This window comes from Mobula birostris, chromosome 2 (genome assembly GCF_030028105.1).
Source record: "Mobula birostris isolate sMobBir1 chromosome 2, sMobBir1.hap1, whole genome shotgun sequence".
NCBI lineage: Eukaryota > Metazoa > Chordata > Chondrichthyes > Myliobatiformes > Myliobatidae > Mobula > Mobula birostris.
In genome coordinates this window covers 130,323,968-130,331,914 of record NC_092371.1, presented here as the reverse complement: position 1 = coordinate 130,331,914, position 7,947 = coordinate 130,323,968, and positions in this window count along the sequence as shown.

The window sequence follows — 7,947 nt, the reverse complement described above, 5'->3', positions numbered from 1 at the left end:
TCTGTTAGTTTTCTGTGTGAGAGAGGGGTTTGGGGTTTGATGTTGTTTGATGTGATCTGTTAGTTTTCTGTATGAGGGAGGGGTTGGGGTTTACAGTTTGTTGTTTGGCGTGATCTGTTACTTTTCTGTGTGAGGGAGGGGTTCGGGGTTTGGGGTTTGATGTTGTTTGGCGTGATCTGTTAGTTTTCTGTGTGAGGGAGGGTTTGGGGTTTGGGGTTTGATGTTGTTTGGTGTGATATCTTAGTTTTCTGTGTGAGGGAGGTGTTGGGATTTGGAGTTTGTTGTTTGGTGTGATCTGTTAGTTTTCTGTGTGAGGGAGGGGTTGGGGTTTGGGGTTTGATGTTGTTTGATGTGATCTGTTAGTTTTCTGTATGAGGGAGGGGTTGGGGTTTAGAGTTTGTTGTTTGGCGTAATCTGTTAGTTTTCTGTGTGAGGGAGGGGTTGGGGTTTGGGGTTTGATGTTTGGTGTGATCTGTTAGTTTTCTGTGTGAGGGAGGGGTTGGGGTTTGGGGTTTCATGTTTGACGTTATCTGTTAGTTTTCTGTGTGAGGGAGGGGTTGGGGTTTGGGGTTTGATGTTGTTTGGCGTGATCTGTTAGTTTTCTGTGTGAGGGAGGGGTTTGGGGTTTGATGTTGTTTGGTGTGATCTGTTAGTTTTCTGTGTGAGGGAGGGGTTGGGGTTTGGAGTTTGTTGCTTGGTGTGATCTGTTAGTTTTCTGTGTGAGGGAGGGGTTGGGGTTTGGGGTTTGATGTTGTTTTGCGTGATCTGTTAGTTTTCTGTATGAGAGAGGGGTTGGGGTTTAGAGTTTGTTGTTTGGCGTGATCTGTTAGTTTTCTGTGTGAGGGAGGGGTTTGGGGTTTGATGTTATTTGGCGTGATCTGTTAGTTTTCTGTGTGAGGGAGGGGTTCGGGGTTTGGGGTTTGATGTTGTTTGGCATCATCTGTTAGTTTTCTGTGTGAGGGAGGGGTTTGGGGTTTGATGTTGTTTGGCGTGATCTGTTAGTTTTCTGTATGAGGGAGGGGTTGGGGTTTGGAGTTTGTTGTTTGGTGTGATCTGTTAGTTTTCTGTATGAGGGAGGGGTTGGGGTTTAGAGTTTGTTGTTTGGCGTGATCTGTTAGTTTTCTGTATGAGGGAGGGGTTGGGGTTTGGGGTTTCATGTTTGACGTGATCTGTTAGTTTTCTGTGTGAGGGAGGGGTTGGGGTTTGGGGTTTGATGTTGTTTGGCGTGATCTGTTAGTTTTCTGTGTGAGGGAGGTGTTGGGGTTTGGGGTTTGATGTTGTTTGGTGTGATCTGTTAGTTTTCTGTGTGAGGGAGGGGTTGGGGTTTGGAGTTTGTTGCTTGGTGTGATCTGTTAGTTTTCTGTGTGAGGGAGGGGTTGGGGTTTGGAGTTTGTTGTTTGGCGTGATCTGTTAGTTTTCTGTGTGAGGGAGGGGTTCGGGGTTTGGGGTTTGATGTTCTTTGGCGTGATCTGTTAGTTTTCTGTGTGAGGGAGGGGTTGGGGTTTGGGGTTTGATGTTGTTTGGCTTGATCTGTTAGTTTTCTGTGTGAGAGAGGGGTTTGGGGTTTGATGTTGTTTGGTGTGATCTGTTAGATTTCTGTGTGAGGGAGGTGTTGGGGTTTGGGGTTTGATGTTGTTTGGCTTGATCTGTTAGTTTTCTGTGTGAGAGAGGGGTTTGGGGTTTGATGTTGTTTGATGTGATCTGTTAGTTTTCTGTATGAGGGAGGGGTTGGGGTTTACAGTTTGTTGTTTGGCGTGATCTGTTACTTTTCTGTGTGAGGGAGGGGTTCGGGGTTTGGGGTTTGATGTTGTTTGGCGTGATCTGTTAGTTTTCTGTGTGAGGGAGGGTTTGGGGTTTGGGGTTTGATGTTGTTTGGTGTGATATCTTAGTTTTCTGTGTGAGGGAGGTGTTGGGATTTGGAGTTTGTTGTTTGGTGTGATCTGTTAGTTTTCTGTGTGAGGGAGGGGTTGGGGTTTGGGGTTTGATGTTGTTTGATGTGATCTGTTAGTTTTCTGTATGAGGGAGGGGTTGGGGTTTAGAGTTTGTTGTTTGGCGTAATCTGTTAGTTTTCTGTGTGAGGGAGGGGTTGGGGTTTGGGGTTTGATGTTTGGTGTGATCTGTTAGTTTTCTGTGTGAGGGAGGGGTTGGGGTTTGGGGTTTCATGTTTGACGTTATCTGTTAGTTTTCTGTGTGAGGGAGGGGTTGGGGTTTGGGGTTTGATGTTGTATGGCGTGATCTGTTAGTTTTCTGTGTGAGGGAGGGGTTTGGGGTTTGATGTTGTTTGGTGTGATCTGTTAGTTTTCTGTGTGAGGGAGGGGTTGGGGTTTGGAGTTTGTTGCTTGGTGTGATCTGTTAGTTTTCTGTGTGAGGGAGGGGTTGGGGTTTGGGGTTTGATGTTGTTTTGCGTGATCTGTTAGTTTTCTGTATGAGAGAGGGGTTGGGGTTTAGAGTTTGTTGTTTGGCGTGATCTGTTAGTTTTCTGTGTGAGGGAGGGGTTTGGGGTTTGATGTTATTTGGCGTGATCTGTTAGTTTTCTGTGTGAGGGAGGGGTTCGGGGTTTGGGGTTTGATGTTGTTTGGCATCATCTGTTAGTTTTCTGTGTGAGGGAGGGGTTTGGGGTTTGATGTTGTTTGGCGTGATCTGTTAGTTTTCTGTATGAGGGAGGGGTTGGGGTTTGGAGTTTGTTGTTTGGTGTGATCTGTTAGTTTTCTGTATGAGGGAGGGGTTGGGGTTTAGAGTTTGTTGTTTGGCGTGATCTGTTAGTTTTCTGTATGAGGGAGGGGTTGGGGTTTGGGGTTTCATGTTTGACGTGATCTGTTAGTTTTCTGTGTGAGGGAGGGGTTGGGGTTTGGGGTTTGATGTTGTTTGGCGTGATCTGTTAGTTTTCTGTGTGAGGGAGGTGTTGGGGTTTGGGGTTTGATGTTGTTTGGTGTGATCTGTTAGTTTTCTGTGTGAGGGAGGGGTTGGGGTTTGGAGTTTGTTGCTTGGTGTGATCTGTTAGTTTTCTGTGTGAGGGAGGGGTTGGGGTTTGGGGTTTGATGTTGTTTTGCGTGATCTGTTAGTTTTCTGTATGAGAGAGGGGTTGGGGTTTAGAGTTTGTTGTTTGGCGTGATCTTTTAGTTTTCTGTGTGAGGGAGGGGTTTGGGGTTTGATGTTGTTTGGTGTGATCTGTTAGTTTTCTGTGTGAGGGAGGGGTTCGGGGTTTGGGGTTTGATGTTGTTTGGCGTGATCTGTTAGTTTTCTGTGTGAGGGAGGGGTTTGGGGTTTGATGTTGTTTGGTGTGATCCGTTAGTTTTCTGTGTGAGGGAGGGTTCGGGGTTTGGAGTTTGTTGTTTGGTGTGATCTGTTAGTTTTCTGTGTGAGGGAGGTGTTGGGGTTTGGGGTTTGATGTTGTTTGATGTGATCTGTTAGTTTTCTGTATGAGGGAGGGGTTGGGGCTTAGAGTTTGTTGTTTGGCGTGATCTGTTAGTTTTCTGTGTGAGGGAGGGGTTCGGGGTTTGGGGTTTGATGATGTTTGGTGTGATCTATTAGTTTTCTGTGTGAGGGAGGGGTTGGGGTTTGGGGTTTGATGTTTGGTGTGATCTGTTAGTTTTCTGTGTGAGGGAGGGGTTGGGGTTTGGAGTTTGTTGTTTGATGTGATCTGTTAGTTTTCTGTGTGAGGGAGGGGTTGGGGTTTAGAGTTTGTTGTTTGGCGTGATCTGTTAGTTTTCTGTGTGAGGGAGGGGTTCGGGGTTTGGGGTTTGATGTTCTTTGGCGTGATCTGTTAGTTTTCTGTGTGAGGGAGGGGTTTGGGGTTTGCTGTTATTTGGCGTGATCTGTTAGTTTTCTGTGTGAGGGAGGGGTTCGGGGTTTGGGGTTTGATGTTGTTTGGTGTCATCTGTTAGATTTCTGTGTGAGGGAGGTGTTGGGGTTTGGGGTTTGATGTTGTTTGGCGTGATCTGTTAGTTTTCTGTGTGAGGGAGGGGTTGGGGTTTGGAGTTTGTTGTTTGGTGTGATCTGTTAGTTTTCTGTGTGAGGGAGGGGTTGGGGTTTGGGGTTTCATGTTTGACGTGATCTGTTAGTTTTCTGTGTGAGGGAAGGGTTGGGGTTTGGGGTTTGATGTTGTTTGGCGTGATCTGTTAGTTTTCTGTGTGAGGGAGGGGTTGGGGTTTGGAGTTTGTTGTTTGATGTGATCTGTTAGTTTTCTGTGTGAGGGAGGGGTTGGGGTTTAGAGTTTGTTGTTTGGTGTGATCTGTTAGTTTTCTGTGTGAGGGAGGGGTTGGGGTTTGGGGTTTCATGTTTGACGTGATCTGTTAGTTTTCTGTGTGAGGGAAGGGTTGGGGTTTGGGGTTTGATGTTGTTTGGCGTGATCTGTTAGTTTTCTGTGTGAGGGAGGGGTTGGGGTTTGGAGTTTGTTGTTTGATGTGATCTGTTAGTTTTCTGTGTGAGGGAGGGGTTGGGGTTTGGGGTTTGATGTTGTTTGGCTTGATCTGTTAGTTTTCTGTGTGAGAGAGGGGTTTGGGGTTTGATGTTGTTTGGTGTGATCTGTTAGATTTCTGTGTGAGGGAGGTGTTGGGGTTTGGGGTTTGATGTTGTTTGGCTTGATCTGTTAGTTTTCTGTGTGAGAGAGGGGTTTGGGGTTTGATGTTGTTTGATGTGATCTGTTAGTTTTCTGTATGAGGGAGGGGTTGGGGTTTACAGTTTGTTGTTTGGCGTGATCTGTTACTTTTCTGTGTGAGGGAGGGGTTCGGGGTTTGGGGTTTGATGTTGTTTGGCGTGATCTGTTAGTTTTCTGTGTGAGGGAGGGTTTGGGGTTTGGGGTTTGATGTTGTTTGGTGTGATATCTTAGTTTTCTGTGTGAGGGAGGTGTTGGGATTTGGAGTTTGTTGTTTGGTGTGATCTGTTAGTTTTCTGTGTGAGGGAGGGGTTGGGGTTTGGGGTTTGATGTTGTTTGATGTGATCTGTTAGTTTTCTGTATGAGGGAGGGGTTGGGGTTTAGAGTTTGTTGTTTGGCGTAATCTGTTAGTTTTCTGTGTGAGGGAGGGGTTGGGGTTTGGGGTTTGATGTTTGGTGTGATCTGTTAGTTTTCTGTGTGAGGGAGGGGTTGGGGTTTGGGGTTTCATGTTTGACGTTATCTGTTAGTTTTCTGTGTGAGGGAGGGGTTGGGGTTTGGGGTTTGATGTTGTTTGGCGTGATCTGTTAGTTTTCTGTGTGAGGGAGGGGTTTGGGGTTTGATGTTGTTTGGTGTGATCTGTTAGTTTTCTGTGTGAGGGAGGGGTTGGGGTTTGGAGTTTGTTGCTTGGTGTGATCTGTTAGTTTTCTGTGTGAGGGAGGGGTTGGGGTTTGGGGTTTGATGTTGTTTTGCGTGATCTGTTAGTTTTCTGTATGAGAGAGGGGTTGGGGTTTAGAGTTTGTTGTTTGGCGTGATCTGTTAGTTTTCTGTGTGAGGGAGGGGTTTGGGGTTTGATGTTATTTGGCGTGATCTGTTAGTTTTCTGTGTGAGGGAGGGGTTCGGGGTTTGGGGTTTGATGTTGTTTGGCATCATCTGTTAGTTTTCTGTATGAGGGAGGGGTTTGGGGTTTGATGTTGTTTGGCGTGATCTGTTAGTTTTCTGTATGAGGGAGGGGTTGGGGTTTGGAGTTTGTTGTTTGGTGTGATCTGTTAGTTTTCTGTATGAGGGAGGGGTTGGGGTTTAGAGTTTGTTGTTTGGCGTGATCTGTTAGTTTTCTGTATGAGGGAGGGGTTGGGGTTTGGGGTTTCATGTTTGACGTGATCTGTTAGTTTTCTGTGTGAGGGAGGGGTTGGGGTTTGGGGTTTGATGTTGTTTGGCGTGATCTGTTAGTTTTCTGTGTGAGGGAGGTGTTGGGGTTTGGGGTTTGATGTTGTTTGGTGTGATCTGTTAGTTTTCTGTGTGAGGGAGGGGTTGGGGTTTGGAGTTTGTTGCTTGGTGTGATCTGTTAGTTTTCTGTGTGAGGGAGGGGTTGGGGTTTGGGGTTTGATGTTGTTTTGCGTGATCTGTTAGTTTTCTGTATGAGAGAGGGGTTGGGGTTTAGAGTTTGTTGTTTGGCGTGATCTTTTAGTTTTCTGTGTGAGGGAGGGGTTTGGGGTTTGATGTTGTTTGGTGTGATCTGTTAGTTTTCTGTGTGAGGGAGGGGTTCGGGGTTTGGGGTTTGATGTTGTTTGGCGTGATCTGTTAGTTTTCTGTGTGAGGGAGGGGTTTGGGGTTTGATGTTGTTTGGTGTGATCTGTTAGTTTTCTGTGTGAGGGAGGGGTTCGGGGTTTGGAGTTTGTTGTTTGGTGTGATCTGTTAGTTTTCTGTGTGAGGGAGGTGTTGGGGTTTGGGGTTTGATGTTGTTTGATGTGATCTGTTAGTTTTCTGTATGAGGGAGGGGTTGGGGCTTAGAGTTTGTTGTTTGGCGTGATCTGTTAGTTTTCTGTGTGAGGGAGGGGTTCGGGGTTTGGGGTTTGATGATGTTTGGTGTGATCTATTAGTTTTCTGTGTGAGGGAGGGGTTGGGGTTTGGGGTTTGATGTTTGGTGTGATCTGTTAGTTTTCTGTGTGAGGGAGGGGTTGGGGTTTGGAGTTTGTTGTTTGATGTGATCTGTTAGTTTTCTGTGTGAGGGAGGGGTTGGGGTTTAGAGTTTGTTGTTTGACGTGATCTGTTAGTTTTCTGTGTGAGGGAGGGGTTCGGGGTTTGGGGTTTGATGTTCTTTGGCGTGATCTGTTAGTTTTCTGTGTGAGGGAGGGGTTTGGGGTTTGCTGTTATTTGGCGTGATCTGTTAGTTTTCTGTGTGAGGGAGGGGTTCGGGGTTTGGGGTTTGATGTTGTTTGGTGTCATCTGTTAGATTTCTGTGTGAGGGAGGTGTTGGGGTTTGGGGTTTGATGTTGTTTGGCGTGATCTGTTAGTTTTCTGTGTGAGGGAGGGGTTGGGGTTTGGAGTTTGTTGTTTGGTGTGATCTGTTAGTTTTCTGTGTGAGGGAGGGGTTGGGGTTTGGGGTTTCATGTTTGACGTGATCTGTTAGTTTTCTGTGTGAGGGAGGGGTTGGGGTTTGGGGTTTGATGTTGTTTGGCGTGATCTGTTAGTTTTCTGTGTGAGGGAGGGGTTTGGGGTTTGATGTTGTTTGGCGTGATTTGTTAGTTTTCTGTGTGAGGGAGGGGTTTGGGGTTTGATGTTGTTTGGCGTGATCAGTTAGTTTTCTGTGTGAGGGAGGGGTTTGGGGTTTGATGTTGTTTGGCGTGATCTGTTAGTTTTCTGTGTGAGGCAGGGGTTCGGGGTTTGGGGTTTGATGTTTGGCGTGATCTGTTAGTTTTCTGTGTGAGGGAGGGGTTGGGGTTTGGGGTTTGTTGTTTGACGTCATCTGTTAGTTTTCTGTGTGAGGGAGGGGTTGGGGTTTGGGGTTTGCTGTTATTTGGCGTGATCTGTTAGTTTTCTGTGTGAGGGAGGGGTTGAGGGTTTGGGGTTTGATGTTGTTTGGCGTGATCTGTTAGTTTTCTGTGTGAGGGAGGGGTTGGGGGTTTGATGTTGTCTGGCGTGATCTGTTAGTTTTCTGTGCGAGGGAGGGGTTGGTGTTTGGAGTTTGTTGTTTGGCGTGATCTGTTAGTTTTCTGTGTGAGGGAGGGTTTGGGGTTTGTTGTTTGGCGTGATCTGTTAGTTTTCTTAGTGAGGGAGGGGTTGAGGTTTGGGGTTTGATGTTGTTTGGCGTGATCTGTTAGTTTTCTGTGTGAGGGAGGGGTTTGGGGTTTGATGTTGTTTGGCGTGATCTGTTAGATTTCCATGTGAGGGCGGGGTTGGGTTTGGGGTTTCATGTTGTTTGGCGTGATCTGTTAGTTTTCTGTGTGAGGGAGGGTTTGTGGTTTGGGGTTTGATGTTGTTTGGTGTGATCTGTTAGTTTTCTGTGTGAGGGAGGGGTTGGGGTTTAGAGTGTTGTTTGGCATGATGTTAGTTTTCCGTGTGAGGGAGGGGTTGCG